Source organism: Triticum aestivum, chromosome 2D (genome assembly GCF_018294505.1).
Source record: "Triticum aestivum cultivar Chinese Spring chromosome 2D, IWGSC CS RefSeq v2.1, whole genome shotgun sequence".
Classification (NCBI taxonomy): Eukaryota; Viridiplantae; Streptophyta; class Magnoliopsida; order Poales; family Poaceae; genus Triticum; species Triticum aestivum.
The window spans coordinates 558046551-558068690 of NC_057799.1; the positions used below are offsets into that span (position 1 = coordinate 558046551).

The window sequence follows — 22140 nt, forward strand, 5'->3', positions numbered from 1 at the left end:
TACGATTTGGGCGAGCTCCGGCGCTCTCCCGCGGCATAGCTTGTCGGCCCTGCCACCCTCAGTGCTCCCAGCGGATCATCCACTTCCGCGACGTCCTCAACGCCCCTGCCCGTGCCCCTGCATCAACCCTAGTCGCCATGGGTCGAGGGCGCAGCCCCTGCCCCTCCGGTTGGTCGGCTCGCTACCCCCCGCATCTCCGGACGGGCGGTTGCCGCCACAGGCTGGACGGCGCTGTTCCGCCACGTCTACCTCGACTCCGGCGCCAATAGTTCAGTGAGACACTTCTCCCCTATGTTCTTATCCTCTCTGGTGCTTTATGTGGCATGGCTACCAAGGGTTTGTCATCATGGCATCGTAGATGACGGCTGGATATACCAATACCTACAGCCGCTCTCTCCCAGGGAGGCTGCCATGGTCGCCTACTGCCTACCTCATCGCTCACCTGGATTATCTCCCTGGAGAACGTGACAATTCCATTATTTCCACTAATCTGTCCCCCCCCCCCGAATTTAACAACATTGTGGCTTCTATAATTCCATTGGCATTTGGTTCCCTAGCTTCTCTAACCTTCCACTTGTGCTATGGGTGGACCAATTACTTTATTAAATTTATGGCTAGAGTTCTCTTTTTTTTGTTGAAGGAAACCTGATGCTCTAATTTTGCTATGCAGGTTTCTGCTGGTGATCTTCTGCTTTAGTTGTTCAAACCATAATCGTGTTTGCATATCCATATGTACTTATTTCTATAGATGTATATCATATTCTAGAGTGCTAGATTACACTGGAGAACAAAACAATTAGTTGTCCACCAGTCTTGTTTATATCAATGCTTGCATCCTCCCAGGCTTATCAGGAGAGAATCTAGTTTTCCATGGAAACAAGGTGATCGTGCATTATTTATTCACTCATGTTACTAAAGCTTCTGTTGTCAAGGAGGCAGTAATATTCCAAGTACATAACTACTTCTTATTCAGTAATATTAAGCATGATTATACAAAACTACATATTAAAAAGGTATATGAATCATAGTCTAGACATCTCACACTTGCTAGCATGCGTAAGTGTGTATGTAAATTTGATCGATTTTGTTTAACTTTAGGTACTTCTAAATTCTCATATGTTTGTATTTATTCACACATTATGATGAACTACAATCTTTTCTAGATCAGACGAAAGCATAACAACAAAAAATGTTTCATGAGATGCCACTTCACATCTTTTATTCTCACCAGTATGTGAATTTTAAGTTGTTACTTAGTGAACTATAGTCTTGCAGGTTTACACATAATATTAAAGATATAAATCTACATGATGTAATCAGATTGCGCATTTGAATGAGTGCTGCAAGCTGGGAAGGTAAATATGACCAGCGATGATGGCAGTACGTCAATGACGTCATGGAGGTGTGGTGTTCATCGATCCCTTCTCTCTTTTTGTTTGTGCGGGTGGCGTGTGTATATGGATTCATCTTTATATGTCATGTTAATTGTTCATTTAGATTGATCTCTCTCTCCGAGAACGTTTGCCCCATGTATTTGATATCATCTTAGAAAAGATTGATTAGTTTTGGTGCCAACTCTTTCTAGATTATTTCAGATATGATGTCTCGATTAGAAAAATAATATCACTAGAGGTATTTTCTGTTGTAATTTGTGTATGTGTTTTTCATGTTGTGCAATAGTATTTTTTTCTCTTTCTCAAGAATCTTAATTATTGATGCATATGATTGTAGGATAATTAACTCTAACAACTGCTCTGTGCCTGCGCCTATTCATATGCTCTGACTTCGGAAGTGCAAACCAATAAAAAGGTAAGCTCCAAACATAGAGCCTTTTTCTAATTTGTATTTTGTTTCCTATAATTTCTGATGACTATAAATGTGAACATGACCCAGTATTTACAAGCATAAGTTGTGGTTAGCTTTATCATCTCTTCCACATTTAGCACAATCTGTTCACCCATTGCAATCAACATTATTAATTGAATATGTGGCTGGGCATTCACTATGCCAAATTTACAGGAAATGTAGCCTCATTTAATTTTTGTTACTTGCATGTTTTTTCTTTGCTTATATTGTCTGAATCTAAATTTGTACATAACTCCAAAGGGATAACCTTGAAATAAGAAAGAAATTCTTGGCTGGTACCTGCACTTAAATTCATCGAGAACTTATTATTACCCAAAGTGCTATATTAACTGTTCGTATTTCATTCATTGCTAGCAGAGAGATGCAGAATATGCAGTTTACTATAGCTGCAATTGGCATTAACTATCTTCAAGATATGGAGTTATGGATGCCAAGGGAAACTGATCATTTTGGTTTTAGTTAATGAAGGTTGAACATGTCAGTCTAGATGCTCATGTGATGAGCTTAGTTTTTTGTTTCCTTCAATGAAGCTTCGATCTGTTTCTGTGTAGAGTGCACATGCTCTTGTAAAACACATCTGTACAAGATGATGGTGTAAAGCAACAATGTGTTCTTTGGATGGTGTTCTTTGTAAAACAACATTGTTGATTTAATATATGAGGTCTTTCTTACTATATTCCATCTCCTGTATACTAGCAAAATTGCCTAATATTCTACTCCCTCCGTTCCTAAATATATGACGTTTTGGTAGTTCGAATTGAACTACCAAAACATCATATACTTGGGAACAGAGGGACTACGTAGCAACTAATTCGGGAGTTGCAATGATTTATTTTTGCCAATTGAAAATCCATTTGTGCAGGGTAATCACCAACGCATATGATGTGTTGTTAGGATTTAGTTTAATACGTTGCCGTCTTACAACACTTATACACACCAATTACCAACGCATGTGTATACGTTGTTGTAGGCCCTTCCAACGCCACCAACGGCAACGCATACAAATCCGTTGGTGTAGACCATAGCAACGCCTATATGAACAAAAGGCAACACATCGATGCGTTGTTGAAGGGGGGTTCCTGTTGTAGTGAACCAGCCCCTAGTGGGCTGGTGCGCCCCCCCCCCCCCCAAGGGCCCAAGGCGCCTAGGGTTTGGAAACCCTAGGGGGAGGGGGCGCCTCCACCTTGCTTGGGGGGCAAGTTTCCCCCTCCTGGCCACCGACGCCCCCCGTCTAGGGCCGGCCCCCTCTTCCCTTCCCCCTATAAATAGTGGGGAGGGTGGTAGGGCAGCCGCACCCCATCCCCTGGCGCAGCCCCTCCCTCCTCCAACACCTCCTCCTCCGTAGTGCTTGGCGAAGCCCTGTAGGAAAACTGCAAGCTCCACCACCACGACGTCGTGCTGTCGGAGTTCTCCCTCAACTTCTCCTCTCCCCTTGCTAGATCAAGGAGGAGACATCCCCGGGCTGTACGTGTGTTGAACACGGAGGTGTCGTCCGTTCGGCACTTGGATCGGATCTTTCACGATTTGAATCGCCGCGAGTACGACTCCATCAACCGCGTTCTTGTAACGCTTCCGCTCAGCGATCTTCAAGGGTATGAAGATGCACTTCCTCTCTCTCGTTGCTAGTATCTCCTAAATTGATCTTGGTGACACGTAGGAATTTTTTTGAATTATTACTACGTTCCCCAACATGATTATCTCTGGGGTCTAGATGTAAAAAAGCAGCTTCATGTGCTCACATTTTGATGGTTGTGGTGGTCCAATAGGAACTCAAGGAAGGGGAGATGCCCCTTGTGGCTGAAGAAGTGGTTAGACGGACCAGGAGCAATGTTCTTGAATATTTGCACATCTTTGGGAAAACAGTTGACAAATCACCCCTGGATAGATGGCGGCCCCCGGCGGAGTCTGAATACAAAATAAATGTGGACGGCTCATTTGTTCCTGGTCAGCACCACGCTGGTTGGGGCTTCGTAGTAAGATCAAGAGATGGCCACCTGCTATGTGCCCGGGCAGGGAGAAGCGACAACATAAGTGATGCTTTTGCTGCTGAAGCTGTAGCTATGTCCCAGGCGATCAATACTGCAGCTGAGCTAGGCCTGGTCCGGGTGGAGCTTGAAACGGACTCGCAACTTCTGGTTGAGGCATTGGACTTGCGCAAGGTGGATTCCTCGGCGTATGCAGCTGTGATTGAGGACAGGAAATACCAATTGAAGCTCTGATTCTCTAAATTTTCTATCTCTATTTGTAGACGCAGTGCAAACTCTGTCGCTCACGAATTGGCTAGCCTTGGCCGTATGTGTGAACCTGACCACTACATGCAGTGGGAATCGGATGTACCTACCCAAGTGGGTGAATGTGTCTTGGGCGATCTGCCCGCACGTTGAGTAATAAAGCCACATGTTGCTTTCAAAAAAATTGAAACAAAGTAGATACACAGAATATTTCGCGATCAGTGTTTACAAAGCAAATAAAAATTTGGGTCTCGATAACGCCCACACGTGTGGGCGTTAAGGGTCTGGCTACATGTTTCGTGTGGTATCTAAGAGAACCAGTCCACACGTCTACGTGTGGGCCAAACAAGTAATGCCCACACGCCCGTTCTTTTGCCTCGCGGTCCCTCCCACACGGCTACATGTGGGCAAAGTAGATAACGCCCACACACCCGTACGTCCAGCCTCCTACCTCACGGTCCCGCGCGCCCCGCGTGACAGTCACCACGCGTCTCCGCAGTTGCCATGGTCCGGACCCTCTTCCATGTTTGTTTAACTCCAGTTGCCATGTTGCTGAACTACAGTTGCCATGTCTGACAACTACAGTTGCCATGGTTGCTCAACTGCAGTTGCCATCTCAGGTCAAGTGCCAGATGTCATTTTTGGACAACTGCAGTTATTGCCATGTATGGTCTGGTCTACTACAGTTGCCATGATTTAAACTTTAGGAGTTGCCACCTACTAACACTAGGCAGTTGTCATGCAGCACTACAAAAAAACATGGCAAAATAACATGTTCGGGTAAAAAGAGAGTTGTCATCTGCTTACAAGCACACTAGGGCAGTTGCCATGTACCCTGCAAAACACATGACAACTGCACAACTTTGGGTGTGGGAGAGGAGAGGGGCGTGTGGGCGAACTGATAAACGCCCACACACCAGCCCCTTTACGTGCGTGAAAACTGATGTGTGGGCGAACTGCTAAACACCGGCACACCAGCCCCTCCGCGTGGTGAAACGGACGTGTGAGCGATCGGACGAATGCCCACACTCCAGCCCAGTCCTATGTGGCATAAAAAATCTGGCAAAATATGCCAAGATTCGTGCAAACACAAATGGATATTGATCCACATGTGTAGGCGTTATCTTTTTCAAAAAAATTCGGATGCCAAACCTTGATGGCGCCCACAAGATAACACCGAACCAGATCGGTGCCCGGTAGATTTGCCGGCGCTGTGATTCCGGATCTCATGACGGACGCGTTGTATACACGGTGACGGGCGAGGGGCACGCACGGCCAGCGGGCAAGCCGTCGTTCGTCCGAACTCGTAATGGTCGTGAGGCCATTCCAACGCAATAATTCTACAGACTGCTCCTTCCGTTTCTAAATATTTGTCTTTCTAAACATTTCAAAGGATGTATATAGACATATTTTAGAGTGCAGATTCACTCATTTTACTCTGTATATAGTCATTTGTTGAAATGCCTAGAAAGACAAGTATTTAGAAACGGGGGGAGTAGTTAGAAAGTGCGGCTTGCCCCACCCCGCCGGATGCATCATATCTAACCCGGTAACAAAGCCAGTGAAACTCCGGCTGGGTGCATCATATCCAACCCGTTAACAAAGCCATTGAAGCATCTCGAATTGATTCAATCATATTCGGCCCAGTAATTCAGAACGCAATGGTCCAAAGCATGAAGACTCGTTACATTTCATAGATGCATTTCATATAATATGTAGCATAATGCACCAGAAGTTTCAAGGTTTAGAACAAAACAATAATAATAAGTTCGATGCGACCAACGATTACGAGTCGAACGACTAGTCTAGACTAGTCGCTCGACTAGTCTATGAGTCGCAAACTGCCTGTCGACTCGGTTTCTCGTGTAGACTACTTGTACGAGTCGAGCCAGTCATCGACTAGTCCAGACTAGTCGACATGTTCGAGTCGAACGACTCAAAAAACTGGGGGAGTATAAATACGATGCCTCATCCCGGGGGAGACCTAATCCTTTCTTTCCCCTCCTCACCTGGACGCGCCGCCGGCTGCTGGACGCGCCCGTCGAGCCCTCCTCGCACCGCCGGCCGCTGGACGCCCGCCGCCGCGGATCTGAAGCTCCACCGTCGCCGGCCCCACGTCGCGGATCTGAAGCTCCACCATCGCCTTCGTCTCGCGCCCCTCCTGCTCCTTCGTCTCACGCCCCTCCTCGAGCCGCCGGCCCCTTGTGCTCTTCTCCTCTTCAGGCAGGTGAGCCTCAGTGCTGCTCTGCCTCGCTGCTGGACTGCTGGTGCTGCTCTGCCTTGCCCCTCCTTTCTCCTCCTCTTTCTTCTTGGCTTGCCGCTGCTGTTGCTCTGCTCCGCTGCTGGACTGCTGGTGCTGCTCTGCTTGCTGTTGGTGCTGCTCTGCTCGCAGATAGACTGCTGGTGCTGCTGTGCTTGCTGCTAGTTGCTGGTGCTGCTCTGCCTCAGTGACTCCACTTTGCTTGTTTCAATTGTATACTATACTTGTATACTTATATAGTGTAATACTACATACTACTACTAGGTATTATTAGTTATGTACTGTAAGTTCAGTGCTACAGTACCATGTCGACTAGTCTCGCACTAGTCTAGACTAGTCTATGAGTCTCAACCTTGGAATGACTCATCAACTCTTTCGACTCGTAAACGTTGGATGCGACCTTCTGAGAATTACTTCAAATATACAAAGACGCCTTGGGATTGACATTTAATTACATAAGATTAAAAAAACATAGTTCATTAAATAATTTGAATCAACAAAACAATAGTTTCAAGAAAAAGACATAGAACTGGGGTTTGGAATACTCTGAAGGATAAACATGTAAGCAACATATATATATTGTCCAGATCGACATACGCTATTTTTTCTCTCTCAACGCGAGACATTTAGACATATAAACATGTCTTGCTTCAGTAAATAGATTAAGTAGTCCGCTTAGATATTCATACATTCAACCTGTGATCTGCATGGTAACACAAAAAACACAAGCAAACAGAGGCAATGAGATCCTGAATCATGGGCAGGAGAATGAGAACATTGATATATTTGCTTGTGTATTTTTGTGTTCTGTTTGCTTAGTCTGGGTAAAAAATTGCCTGAATCTGCATGACAACACAAAAAAACACAAGCAAATAGAGGGAATGACCTCCCCAGAGGGAATCCGCGAGGCAAGCGGGTCTCTTAGTTACTCTTCTCTATACGGTAATCAAAGAAAGAAAATACTATTCTTGGAACTAAACCTACTGAATGAACCAGGGAGCAAAATCAAATGTTTGTAGCTCATGGATTAACTTGCAACTCCACACTTGGTCTAACAAAATGATGATGTCTGCCTCACGGCTTTGGTTCCATGTCTCCACAGAGCTGGCAGAACTGAGAATCGTAAATCATGAGAAATGGAATACACGGAAGATGTCGTGAACATAAATTGGTCAAAAGTCTAGGGATCAATGAACGGTATCTACCAACCCAAACACACTAATTAGTTTGGGAGTACAACCTTCACTTGATATTATGTGGCAAAACAGGGAGTTCTTAACTGGTTGATGGATATCAATTTGAAGGAGGCAATGTAACTGTAATCGTCCATGATGATGCCTTTATAAAATAAAACAACACTGCAAGGTCGGAAGACTTCACATAAGGGTATAGTCTGCATTCAATACTTTAGGGAAGCTGTAGTACTGCGTGTCTGCGTCATCCCTATGTGGCGGCATATCTTGGAATTAATAAGTTTGCTCTATTTCTCTATTCCCAGTGTGGCATAGTAATATATGGAGTGACACTGTCACTGTCACGGTCACTCCTTTAATACTGATTAACACTCTGTACTATATAAAGGGAAGTGCTTATTCCCTCTGGATGGTACTGAAGTTTTTGTCAAAAATTTGAACAGTTTTGATACACTAACATAAACTCAATGCATCTAACCTGAATGTTGTATGCTTGATATGAACATTTTTTAAGACAAATTTGATAACTTAGTTTGTGTCAAAGGTTTATCATCCATTAATCATGTCATGACAAATTTGAATTGACTTCATTACTCATTTTGTATGCCTAAACATCTATTTCATATGCCCCTTTTGGCAAAATTATTTGTTCCCATTAGACCAGCATTGAAAATAGATCGAAGCCCAAAAACTGAGAGAAAAATAGAGCCAATGTTATGAAAAGGGCTATACCTTTGATTCTCAATCCATTAATGCAAGGATGCCTCATCAGCCTGAGCACAACAATAGGCATGCCAAGAATCCAGAACCCGAGGAAGGGGGCATAGACTAACATGATGGAGTGTGCCTTGGCGCACGGTACCTATCTATAGTAGTGACCCATCCTCTGGTATTTCTCAAGGAAAGATTAAGGTGCAAGCATGATATACATATGCCCCAGTATAAATCATACATATGTAGAACAAAGCAGAATATATATGATAGAAATAAAAAATAAAACAACACATTCTGTTCTGAAGCATTTGACTATTGATGACATGCTTTTGAACAGAATATGAATTTTTGCCAACCTAGAGTGAAGTTAAATATAGGAACATAACCAATTATATTCTAGGCACTGTTATATATCACAGAAAAGAGGTGACAATAGCGCAGAACACACAAAATTTTAATGGAGAATATACATATCAATAATGCATTAGTTAGCAGGTTGTGAGGTGCCAGAGTCGCTCTTGGATCAACTTTTGCACCTTTAGTGATCTGGAAGAGCGAATTTTGGAAGGCAGAAATGCAACCTGCAGAACCATGTTAACAAAGGACAAGGATACCCATGAGTGCAATGGATACAACAACGATAGAGTGTACATCTACAATTTGTAATAAATGGCTTAGCACCTTGTCCATCTCAAGCAGATTTCCAATTTTATCTACCACTTTGCTTTCCACTTAGCCGGTTTGGCCTTCATTCTAAATTTCCTCGAACAGAGAATTAAGAACCACTTAGTCTGTCAGAATCTTCTATGGTTTTGCATAATTGCATCAGATTATAGAATACAGTAGAAATAAAATACAAATGACATACAAGCTGTAACACATAGATAGGTAAGAGGCATGTAAAGATGAAACCGAGGGTATGATGAAACGGCAACACATTGATAGAGAAAATGAAGAAAAGGATTGGTATTTTGTTCACAATAACCATTCTATGATAACAGGGTTCAGAAATTGTCTTTGTTAAAAATCATTCAGTCATACTATTATAAAATGCATGAGTTATTTCTAAAGGTGGTTAACGACAATCTTAGAAAAATGCACGAAAACAGAATAATAATCAAATAATTGTTGCTTGCAATAATTACGCAAAGCTAAATAAACAATTCTCATAGATGAGCTGGTGGCACGCCATGCTTTTTCCCCTGCATTATTTTTCTCTGCAGAAGAGATAAGCTTGATCTGTGGTCAAAAAATTGTGCCTTGATTAGTTTAATTATCTGCGGCATCTCTTAGCGTCTCAGTGGCAACCACATGCTTAAGGACACCATTAGCTAAAAAGGTGTACAATCAGAACCATGATCATGTAGTGCTTTTTCTAACCAATTAAAACAAAGAGTAAATAAGCAGCTAACAGGTTATGCACTAACATAGAATATGCACATGGAAGAGACTTAGCTACAGGATAATCATGAGACTGAGAGATACAGTTAGCTAGCTAGTATACCTAATTTTTTTTCGAGTAAACATAGATATGAAGATCCTATTCCTAATTTTTTCGTCTGCTGAATCAACCTAATGTTTTTTTGTTGTTTCTGAATTTTGAGCCGCTGCCTACAAAACAACCGCAAACCCTTGAGCTCATGACGGCATCACCATATAATTAATCAAAAAAACCCAGCCAGCTCTGCAATTCAGGTGTAGTAGCCATGTTCAATCGAACGATCAGGGTGAGTTATGTACGCACTAATCAACACACGGCTGTGTAGCAAAACACATAAAAATACTAATAAAGATATAAGAGGCAGAGTTGGCCTTCGGGGCATACCTTTTCCTCCTGCTGCCTAGTTTTTCCTGAGAGTAACCTTATCTAAACTAAAATTCTAGATGCAAAATAGACAAGTAATTTTCAACAAAAAATAGGAATCATCAATTTCAGATAGGAGCATGTTGCAGCATATCTAATAAGGGTTATAATGGACCAATGGCAAGAAATTGCCCACACAACAGAATAGTGGAGATAGAAATATTCATTAATTAATCAGTTTACATGCTAACTTTAACTTCCATTCCATCAGTTTAGATGCTAACTTTAACTTCCATTCCATCATGGACAACCGACGGTAAGGATCAAATAAATAGATAAACAAATTATCCTATACAGGAAACAAAAGATTGCATCTACATATCTTATCTAGTTTTTAGTTTCCTACCATATAAGTTTTTGCAAGCAATTATTTCAATCAATCTAGGCTGAGATACAAAAGTGAACTATGCTTATCCAAATTTTACATTCTAGGAACATAGTTAGGCACTGGTGCTAATCCACCATCCAATGATCACGCCACAACGCAACACAAATGCAGTTGCAGCTAGTTATTCGAGAATAAGACGACAACACAACTTGTTATACCTATCATGCAGAGCTGTTCAAATAGTGGTTGTAAATGAAAGAACAGAATAGAGCAAGCAGAGACTAAAAAGTCTGAAACTTTCTAGCCACAAAAGTCACTGCTGGCTCAGCCCATCAATCATTGCTAGCAATTGAATTCGCATGTCAAAATAACGCAACATGATGTATGGTTGTTCAGGGAAGCCCGTGTTGACCGATCTAGTCCTTTCTTCCCGAAGCTAGGAATATGTATGTAGCTTAGTTAGTACCTTCCTTTTTGATGCAGTGGTCATGGTCGCTGCAGCAGGCATCGAGGTCATCGCAGGGGTCCTCCCTCCATAGCCGCTCCACCCCGCATTGCAGAACTTGCCGTACCAGAGCCCAACTGCTGCAGGAGTCTCCCTGTAGCTTTAGCCATTTAGTTCATATTGATATGTTAGAGCTTAGACATGAAAACTGAATAACGGATGCATTTCTTGGGGAAACTATGAGCTTATCACAAGGCTTAAGTTCTAGCACCAATATCTTGTGACCTGAATATGAGAATTTCTGACACTATATTCCGAGTCTGCAAATTAGGTTTCAGGGTGCATAAATTTCAGAAGTAATCTGTGACACTCATCATGATCTAAATTGCAGAAAAGGGAAGTTACCTCAAATGCACAGATGAATCCTCCCGTCAACTTGCTTGGATTTATGTGTGCAAGCCACTTCCAATCTGTAAAATAAGAGGTAACCAAGTTGACATTAGAGAGAGAGAGAGAGAGAGAGAGAGAGAGAGAGAGCAACCTGAAACAATCAGGGGGGGAGGACGGTTGGGTGATGGTGACGGTGCTCTCCTCCTGATAGAACAACGACGACATGTGCTCTTCCCGTCTGGGTGTGGATGCTGCGCGGCTGGTGGGCCACCGAAGCGGATGGCTGCAAGCTCACCCCACCAAACCCTAGGTCAGGACCGGGGGTGGTCGGCGTGCACGAGCTCGGGTGGAGCAGGCGTGGCTGCGCACACCAGCGAGGAGCACGAGCGGGTGACGGCGCGGACTGCCTGGCCTCCTCCCGTCGACGCGCCAGCCAGCGGCGACGGTGCGCTCCGCCTGACCTTCTCCCGTTGACGGTGCGACAGCGCGCTCCTCCGGGAAGAGCAGCGCCAGCTTCCTCAACTCACGAAGATGTGATGCACGACCTCGACGGGGATGCGGCGGCGCGAGCGGTAGGTGGCGACTGCGATGGGAGAGAGGAAGGACTGGGAGGGAGGGAGGCGCGCGAGTGGAGCCGGCTAGGTTTCTCACCCAAAGGGCGAGCGGCAGCGGCGTAGCAGGGCCGTGCGGGCGCGGTGTGAGGGGAGGAGGACTGGCGGCGGCGGCGGCGGCGGCGCAGAGGAGAGGAGGGGGTAGGGTTACGGGAGGGGAGCCGCGAGGCGAGGACGGAGCGGGGTGCGCCGCGTGCGGGAGGTGGCGGCTAGGTTTTGGCTCGCTGGATTTATACGCCACCAGGTGAAATGACGGAAGTACCCCTGGCGGGCCACCAAATTTACAGGCGGTGGCATGCCAAGCCTCGATCCGACGGCCCATATCGTTTCGTCTGAGATGTCTGAGATCCAACGGTCTAGATTGTTTCATCTGAAGATCAGACGGCCGGGATTCGTTTAGACAGACAATCGAACGGTCGAGAATCCAAACGCCTGAGAAGGCTTTATTTTGGTCTGGACTCTAACAATGGGATTTGTTAAATCTTATCCAGATGAGATTTAGTTATATCACACATAAGTCAACCACCACATGATCAAACTTGTTATAAGATTGATGCAATTGTGTGTGTCCCATGCTGTTGTGGTTGTTTCTTCGTTGTTTTTTAGAGACGTTTTTTAGACACTTTTTCCCCACAACTGGCTAGATACGGGCAGAGCTACGCGAGTGGAAAAGCATCCCGCCCAGCCCATGCAGAAAAGTTCATATGTGTAGTCCAACACACTGCATGCAACACCTTATATCCTTGGCTTCTCTTTCAGGTAAGCTAAACTACGTACTAAAGTTAGCTAGCTTCAAATCAACTCCCTCCCTCTACGTATGTATCAGTATCTGGTTAGCAGCATGAACAAAGAACGACATACTCAATAGATACACGAATGTGCTAAAAATCTTATCTAAAGTAGTATTCTTTTTCAAACTAAAATACTGTAATACGACAAAAACCAAGTAAGTATCAACAAATAAAGACATATACCCCACAAAAAAAGACACATACTAAAAAAACAGAAACTCAAACTCTTGCAACCAAAATACAGAAGCCCACCAAATTCTTGGGCTTAGTTAACATAACATAAACTGAACTAGGAGGAATATAATAGGGAAATTTTCCCAAAAAAGAATACTTCTAAAAAGGAATAAATTAGTGTCATTCATATTACCCTTTAAGAAAAAAAAGGAAAAAAATTTGAAACAATGAAGATCTATAAGAAAAAAAGGAATTAGTAGCTTTGTTATTTACTTTCCAGAACAAAGAAAATTTTAAAAATCATAATCAAATTATTTAGTTTTTCTATTGTTGAATTAGTGGCATTGGTGTTAGCTTTTAAGAAGAAAGAATACATAGAAAAAACTAATACAAACAATGACAAAATTTTCACACTATATACAAAAAAGTGCACTTTTTAAAATATGCAAGAACAGGAATATTATTGTGTAATTAGTGACATTGGTATTACCATTAAAGATACCTAAAATAAAATAATAATAATAACCAAAATTATAAATTTTCTAAGGAAGAATGAATTAGTGGCATTGTTATTACCCTTTAAGAAAATGAATAAAAATCTAAAGCAAACAATGAAAAAATTTACACAAATATACACAAAAATTGCTATTTTTAAAATATGCCAGATAAATATATGATAGTAGAATTTTTGCAAAACCTAAGTTTCCTATGAAAGAATGAATTAGTGGCATTGGTGTCACCCTTAAAAAAGAAAAGAAAAATTAAAAGAAAACTAAAACAAGATTTAAATAATTATTTTTTTAAATAAGAATGAATTAGTATTGGTATTACCCCTTAGGAAGAAAGAAAATGAAAAAAAATAACATAAACTTGCACACAACTTTACACTGAATTGCATTTTTTTAATATGCAAATATTAATCATATAATAATGCAATTTTGGCACATATTGTACAATATTCGTGTGTGTATATTTACGCTCACTCAACATTTCAACAGTAAGCACAAAAGAAAAATAAAAACAAACTAATAAATGAAAATAAAAAGTAAGAGCAAAAATAGATAAAAACAGAAAAACAAATGGACAAGGGGATTGGTGGGTCGCTCCTAGTAATGGGCATCGCCTATTAAGAAATCGACTGACCAAAATATGTGTTCAGTCGATTTAGCACAGACCAAACACTTGAGAGAACATACCAGAAAAAAAAAACACGAATCACGAAGCAAGATCAATGGCACACAAAATCGACTAATCCAAAATAAAATTTCGGTCGGCTTACATGCAGCTAAATTGTTCAAAGAAAAACATAACCGAAGTTGATCATCAACGAGACATTTCCACTTTCTCGTGAGTAATTCGATGCAAAAGTCATAGCAAAGTCAATGCGATAAAAACTACTCTCTCCTTTACGGTTTATAGGGCTTATCTCAAAATTTAAGTTTTTTTATTTTGTAAGGCTCAATTTGGTTGTTTCCATCACAAGTTCAAATTTCAAAGTGCATTAAATTATTGCATGCAAGTATTAAGAAAAAATTGATCAATGCATGTATTTTAGGCATGCATGCATTGCAATTAATGCATTGATAAACATAATTTTTTGAGAAAAACAAGAGCATTAATTGGGTGCTTTTGCAAACTACAAAAAGTATTCCACCACTCACCATCTACCTTGGTTGGTGAGATTTTTGAATTGAGCCCTATAAACCAGAAAGTAGGGAGTATTCCACTCCAGGGCAGAAGTTTTCATGTGGAAACCGAAGAGCTAAACATAACTGCTAGGCCGACTCTTCGCCCCGTGCGTTCCATCCGTCGTTTCCGCTTCAGACGTGACGTCTCGTGAACTTCCCGAATCCATGAGCATGTAGCAGTACCATATTTAAGGAGTTAATTGCACAGAAGTACCACAATTGGGGCATCACATGCAGATTGGTACCACGATTGCTAATTTTTGCATGTCAGTACCATGATTGCTCCAGGTTTTTTCAAATAAGGCTAAAACGCGTATTTATACGTATTGACGCTCGATCCGACAGCTCGGGCCCACCCGTCAGGTGCCACGCTGGCCAATCGGCGCGTGCCCGCGCGCTGACTAGGACGAGTCGGTGCGCTGCTGCTCTCCAACCCGGTCCGGTCGCACCAGCTCGCCCCCGCCGCACCATTCCCCTCCCCTCCTCCTCTCCTCATTCGCTCAAACCCTAGTCTATGGCGTCGGCGACTCCGCCAAGCGGCGGCGAGGGCGTCCACGGCGGCGGTGAGATGTCATTCTGGCCTCCTAGCGGAACGGCTGGCGTCGACGGCGATGGCGGCGATGACTCCAGCTCCGCGTACTCGACCGACGACGAGGAGGAGTCGATGTTACTCAGCATGGAGCAGCGGTTGCGGTTGGCGCAGCAGTGGGTGGCGAACCCTAGCAGTAGCCATGAGTTGACGCATGGACTTGGCGGCGTGCTGTAAGTACCCTTGTCCTCCTCCTGCTCTGGTTTATCCAATTGGGGATTTTTAGGGTTTGTTCATCTTCTTGTTTATCCAGTTGGGGATTAGGGTTTGTCTAATTGTAGTGACTAGTATAGGACAATTACAGTAACCTAGTAACTCAGTGTATTGCACTCTCAAATTAGTTCAATTACAGTAACAATTTGGGATTATGACCTTGTCTTTTTCCTTGATTTTGCTATTGTGCTGAAATAGTAAAGTACATTGTTCTGTACTGTAAATATTAGACTTACAGGTTACTTTAATAGCATTGTTCTGTGCTGAAATAACATCTGTAATAGTAGAGTTAATAGTAAATATTAGACTTACAGGTTACTCTAAATTGTTCTGTACTGTACTGTTGCTCTCCAAATTAAGAGTAATTATAATGAATACATGAAATTTAATTTGTTCTGTAGTTTGGATGAAGACATTTGGCAAGTAAGGATCCATTTTGATGCAAGAGAACCATTGGAGATGAAGCTGTGTGGTTCAGATATTACTTATCTGAATTTGGTTGCAGTGATGGAAACCCAAGGATTTAATGCATATGATTGTTTGTATCACATTGAAAATCCATCTTTAGGAGAGAAAGGGCTAGATTTGGTAGACAGTCATGCAGAATTACAGATGATAAAGAGGAAGATCCAGGACAAATTGGTGCTTGATTTGCTAGTCAGGGCTTGTCCACCCCCTGATACTGATTTTGAGATGCAGCATTTTGAGAAGCCAGAGTTGTCCACTGTGGTGTACCAAGAGCCTGTTGTTTTAGATCTGAGTGAGCCTCCTGTCTTAGCTGTTGATCAGCAAGGAGTAGTTTTTGAGAGTCAATGTAGCAACTCTAGCACACCTCATCCTGCTGGTGTTTGCACACAAGAAAGCAAGAATGCAACAGCCAAGTTGAAAGCAGTTTTGTAAGAAGAAGAAGAAGAGGGATATCAAGGATTTGAGGCATATGAGGACAGTGATGCTAATTCCTCTGATGAGGATGCTCAAATTGGAAATGACCCTCATTACATGGGTGATGATGAAGATGTAGAGGTGGAAGAGGGAAAGAGACAGAGAGAGCTAGAAGTACAAGAGGAAGAATCAGATGATGAGCAATCAGAAGAGGAAGAAATGCTGCATTATGAGGGTGACACTGAAGTTGAGGACCCATTTGAGGTAGAGGAAGATAGGACTTTTGAAGAAGAAGAAGAAACTATAGTTGAACCTGTGAAGAAGAAGCAGAAGCTACCAGTTAGTAGAGGACCAACAACTAGGTCACATTGTAGTAAGCTACCAGAGGTTGAACCTGATTTCAGACCATCATCAGATGAAGAAGAGAAGGGGTTGTTGAGGGAGAGTGATGATGATGGTTTTGAGCCAGTCTCTTTTGTCCTACCAAAGAAAAGGAAGAGTAGGGCAAAGAAAAGGCCTGCTAGGAAGTGGTACAATGAGACAATGGAGCAACCACATGAGCAACTGTGTATGAAGTTGTGTTTTAGGGATCAACATCAATTCAGAGATGCTTTGTTGAATTTGCACATCACTCAGGCCAGGAATTTTAAGTATCACAGGAATTCAGATCAGAGGATAATTGTTGAGTGTCCAGATAAACAATGCCAGTTCTTTATGGTGGCAGCAGTTATAAAAGGGGAGAAAACCTTTGTAATTAAGAAGATGAGACTAGAGCACACTTGCCCTAGTACCACTGAGACCACCAGGGTTAGTGCTAAGTGGCTAGCACAGAAATATGAGCATCTCTTCAGATCTGATATAACTACTGGTATTCGGACAATAATTGATGCATGCATGGAAAAATATGGTGTAGATGTGCCCAAGTGCATGGCATATAGGGCAAAGAACATAGCTATTGAAGCTGTCTTAGGAGATCACAAGAAGCAATATCCTAGGCTTAAAGACTATGCTCAGACTGTCATGGACACAAACCCTGGGAGTAGAGTAATAGTCACTACTGTTACTCCAGTACCAAATGCAAAAATACCCCACCCAGGTCCAAGATTCCATGCCATGTTCTTTTGCCTGAATGGAGCAAGGGAGGGGTTTCTCAATGGGTGTAGGCCATTCATTGGTTAGTTCATGAACCTTGTGCACCATTTACATATTGTAGAGTACTCCATATTGTATATCACTTGAATGTATTTAATGTTTGGAAATGTTGATTATGCAGGTGTTGATGGATGGTTCATTAAGCTCACTACAGGAGCTCAACTCCTTGCTGCCACTGGTAGAGATGGCAACAACAACATATATCCACTGGCATTTGGCATAGTTGGACAAGAGGACACACCTAGTTGGTGTTGGTTTCTACACCAACTGAAAATTTGCCTAGGTGGAGAAGTGGGCAAGTTTGGACCTTATACTATAATGTCAGATAGACAAAAGGTATGTGTTTGCACATTTCATTTTGTTTTGCACAAGTGTTAACAATAGGTAAGAGTTTCATTAGTGCATATTTATTTACCTTGTAGCTTAGACTTGTTAAATTGTTTGTGTCAGGGGTTATTGAATGCAGTGAATGCTGTGTTTCCAAATTGCAACCAAAGATTCTGCCTTAGGCATTTATATGCAAATTTCCAAAATGCTGGGTTTAGGGGTGAAGATCTTAAGAAGTGCATGGATAATGCTAGCTATGCCTACAATGAACACAAATTTAATATTGCAATGAATGATCTTAGAGCTGAAAGTGAGGAAGCTTGGGAGTGGCTTACTGCAATACCAAAAAAACATGGGCAAGGCATGCATTTGACACAAACTGCAAGACTGACTTGGTAGTGAACAACTTGTCTGAGGTGTTCAACAAGTACATTCTAGATGTTAGGAGAAAACCTATAAGGACAATGTGTGATGGGATAATAGATAAGCAGATGGTGAGGTGGCATAGGAACAGAGAGAGTGTAAAGGCAGCAAGATGGGATATAACACCTCATTACAGTGAGAAGCTAGAGGTTGAGAAGGAGAGGGCCAGATATTGCAAGCCAATACAGGCAGGGGTCAACTTATGGCAAGTTACAAGTGGGCAGCAAACACATGCTGTCAACCTGGAACTTGAGACTTGTGGATGCAGGAAGTGGGACCTTAGTGGCATACCTTGCAACCATGCCATCTCTGCAATAAACAAGGCTAAAAGGAAACCAGAGGATTATGTCAGCAAATTCTTCAAGAAAGATTTTTATGTTGCAGCTTATGAACCAATGATCTTTCCTGTGCCTGGTGAGCATGATTGGACAAGGACCCCTGGTCCAGACATAGAACCACCTGCATTCAAAATCAAGAGAGGAAGAAAGAAAGAAAAGAGGATCAAGGGCAAATTTGAAGTACCAAAGCCAAAAGACACTTCAAGAATGGGGACCATAACATGTGGCAATTGTGGTCTCCAAGGGCATAGGTACACAAACTGTCTTAAACAGTTGAAGCCTGAGCTAGCTTTGAGGAAGAATAAGCATGTGGTAATAATTTTTCACCTTGAAATATACAAATCTTTCCTCTATTTCTTGTACATTTCTTTCTAGCATTATTAACTATTTTCCTTTTCTTTGTAAGGCTACTCCAAGTAACTCACAACCAAGAGCTGCTAGTCCTTCTACTACAACAACAGCAAGACAGCCAAGAGCTGCTGCCAGAGGAGCTGGCAGAGGAAGAGGAGCTGCTACTTCTACTACACCACCACCATCTGGAAGAGGAGCTGGCAGAGGAAGAGGAGCTGCTACTTCTACTACACCACCACCATCTGGAAGAGGAGCTGGCAGAGGAAGAGGAGCTGGAAGAGGTGCTCCAAGGCCATTCAGTGCCCCTAGGCAATATGCTGACATTCCTGCTGATGGTACACACACTGGATGGATGTCCTACTTCACTGCTAGCAGAGGAAGAGGAGCCATGTAATTTGAAATGATGTGGTGTTATTTTGGTTGAACTTGATGCTGATGTTGATGTGTTGTTGCCACTTGATGCATAATTTGGCACAATCCAGTACTGGTTATTGTAATGTTGAACTTGAGGTGGAGTACTCTAGTTGGGGCACCATATTTTGGTGTTGAATATGTTGCTACTGGATATGTATGTGTTGAACTTGAGGTGGTTATCTGAATGTTGAACTTGTATGTGTTGCTACTGGATATGTATGTGTTGAACTTGAGGTGGTTATCTGAATGTTGAATATGTTGCTACTGGATATGTATGTGTTTCTTTTCACTATATTTGTGCTTGGCTTAGTTGCAGGCAAGATATTAAGTTAGTTAGTTGGTTTAGTTGCAGCCAATCTAAATGCAATGTACTGTCTGGTTTAGTTGCTCTAGTTTAAGCCAAGTTGTAATGGATCAAGTGGTAATGGATCAGTGAAGTTATCTTCTGATGCAATGAGATTTAGTCAGTCTTGTTCCTCTTTTATTTTGTATGACATGAGTGGTTTACTGCAACATTGTCATAATGTATCATCATCAACATATCCATCTACATAATCAGCATATCCATACATAATAAGAAACTGATCCATGTCTACCAATCATAGCACACATTAGTTTCTGGAGTTCAACTCATTATAGCCATACATAACCATTGTTCACAATACATAGAGGAGTTCAACTTCAAATGCATAGTTCATCCTTTTCTCACAAAAGGATGAATAGCATAACTACTACATACATACACAACCATAGTTCACCATTAGTACAAGCATACAGTACATACCTTGACAAGATATTGAAGAAGTTCAGTATGGATCAGTCCAAGAAGGGGTTCTTGCCTGTATTGCAAGGTGTGCAATTGAGCACGGCTCAATGCCCGACCACGGCAGAAGATATAGAAGAGATGAGTGTCATCCCCTATGCCTCGGCCATAGGGTCTATTATGTATGCCATGCTGTGTACCAGACCTGATGTAAACCTTGCCGTAAGTTTGGTAGGAAGGTACCAAAGTAATCCCGGCAAGGAACACTGGACAGCGGTCAAGAATATCCTGAAGTACCTGAAGAGGACTAAGGATATGTTTCTCGTTTATGGAGGTGACGAAGAGCTCGTCGTAAAGGGTTACGTCGACGCTAGCTTCGACACAGATCCGGATGACTCGAAGTCACAGACCGGATACGTGTATATTTTGAATAGAGGAGCAGTAAGCTGGTGCAGTTGCAAGCAAAGCGTCGTGGCGGGATCTACATGTGAAGCGGAATACATGGCAGCCTCGGAGGCAGCACAGGAAGCAGTCTGGATGAAGGAGTTCATTACCGACCTAGGGGTGATTCCCAATGCGTCGGGCCCAATGACTCTCTTCTGTGACAACACTGGAGCTATTGCCCTTGCGAAGGAGCCCAGGTTTCACAGGAAGACCAGGCATATCAAGCGTCGCTTCAACTCCATTCGTGAAAGTGTTCAAAATGGAGACATAGATATTTGTAAAGTACACACGGACCTGAATGTAGCAGATCCGTTGACTAAACCTCTCCCTAGGGCAAAACATGATCAACACCAGGACGCAATGGGTGTTCGATTCATCACAATGTAACTAGATTATTGACTCTAGTGCAAGTGGGAGACTGTTGGAAATATGCCCTAGAGGCAATAATAAATGGTTATTATTATATTTCTGTGTTCATGATAATAGTCTATTATTCATGCTATAATTGTATTGTCCGGAAATCGTAATACATGTGTGAATACATAGACCACAACCTGTCCCTAGTAAGCCTCTAGTTGACTAGCTCGTTGATCAACAGATAGTCATGGTTTCCTGACTATGGACATAGGATGTCATTGATAACGGGATCACATCATTAGGAGAATGATGTGATGGACAAGACCCAACTTAAGCATAGCATAAAAGATCGTGTAGTTTCGTTTGCTAGAGCTTTTCCAATGTCAAGTATCTTTTCCTTAGACCATGAGATCGTGCAACTCCCGGATACCGTAGGAGTGCTTTGGGTGTGCCAAACGTCACAACGTAACTGGGTGACTATAAAGGTGCATTACGGGTATCTCCGAAAGTGTCTGTTGGGTTGGCACGGATCGAGACTGGGATTTGTCACTCCGTGTAAACGGAGAGGTATCTCTGGGCCCACTCGGTAATGCATCATCATAATGAGCTCAATGTGACTAAGGCGTTAGTCACGGGATCATGCATTGCGGTACGAGTAAAGAGACTTGCCGGTAACGAGATTGAACAAGGTATTGGGATACCGACGATCGAATCTCGGGCAAGTAACATACCGATTGACAAAGGGAATTGCATACGGATTGATTGAATCCTCGACACCGTGGTTCACCCGATGATATCATCGTGGAACATGTGGGAGCCAACATGGGTATCCAGATCCCGCTGTTGGTTATTGACCGGAGAGGCGTCTCGGTCATGTCTGCATGTCTCCCGAACCCGTAGGGTCTACACACTTAAGGTCCGGTGACGCTAGGGTTGTAGAGATATATGTATGCGGAAACCCGAAAGTTGTTCGGAGTCCCGGATGAGATCCCGGACGTCACGAGAGGTTCCGGAATGGTCCGGAGGTGAAGAATTATATATAGGAAGTCCAGTTTTGGCCACCGGGAAAGTTTCGGGGGTTATCGGTATTGTACCGGGACCACCGGAAGGGTCCCGGGGGTCCACCGGGTGGGGCCACCTGTCCCGGAGGGCCCCGTGGGCTGAAAGTGGAGGGGAACCAGCCCCTAATGGGCTGGGGCGCCACTTTGGGCCTCCCCCCCATGCGCCTAGGGTTGGGAACCCTAGGGGGGGGAGTTCCCCTTGCCTTGGGGGGCAAGGCAACCCCTTCCCCCTTGGCCGCCGCCCCCCCCCTTGGAGATCCCATCTCCTAGG

At 43.1% G+C, this 22140-nt stretch overlaps 1 long non-coding RNA gene across 2 annotated transcripts; it reads right to left on the reverse strand.

The window, feature by feature from the left end:
• Window positions 1–5757: 5757 nt before the first annotated feature.
• Window positions 5758–12090, reverse strand: LOC123054481 (uncharacterized). Of its 2 annotated transcripts, XR_006426192.1 has the most exons (5): window positions 11443–12090; window positions 11307–11371; window positions 8946–11061; window positions 8283–8845; window positions 5758–7060 (listed from the first exon to the last, which is right to left on the reverse strand). It is a non-coding gene; the product is annotated as an uncharacterized lncRNA (long non-coding RNA). The 2 variants fall into 2 exon arrangements; XR_006426191.1 differs by lacking the exon at window positions 5758–7060 and having other exon boundaries at window positions 8600–8845; window positions 8946–11055.
• Window positions 12091–22140: the final 10050 nt, after the last annotated feature.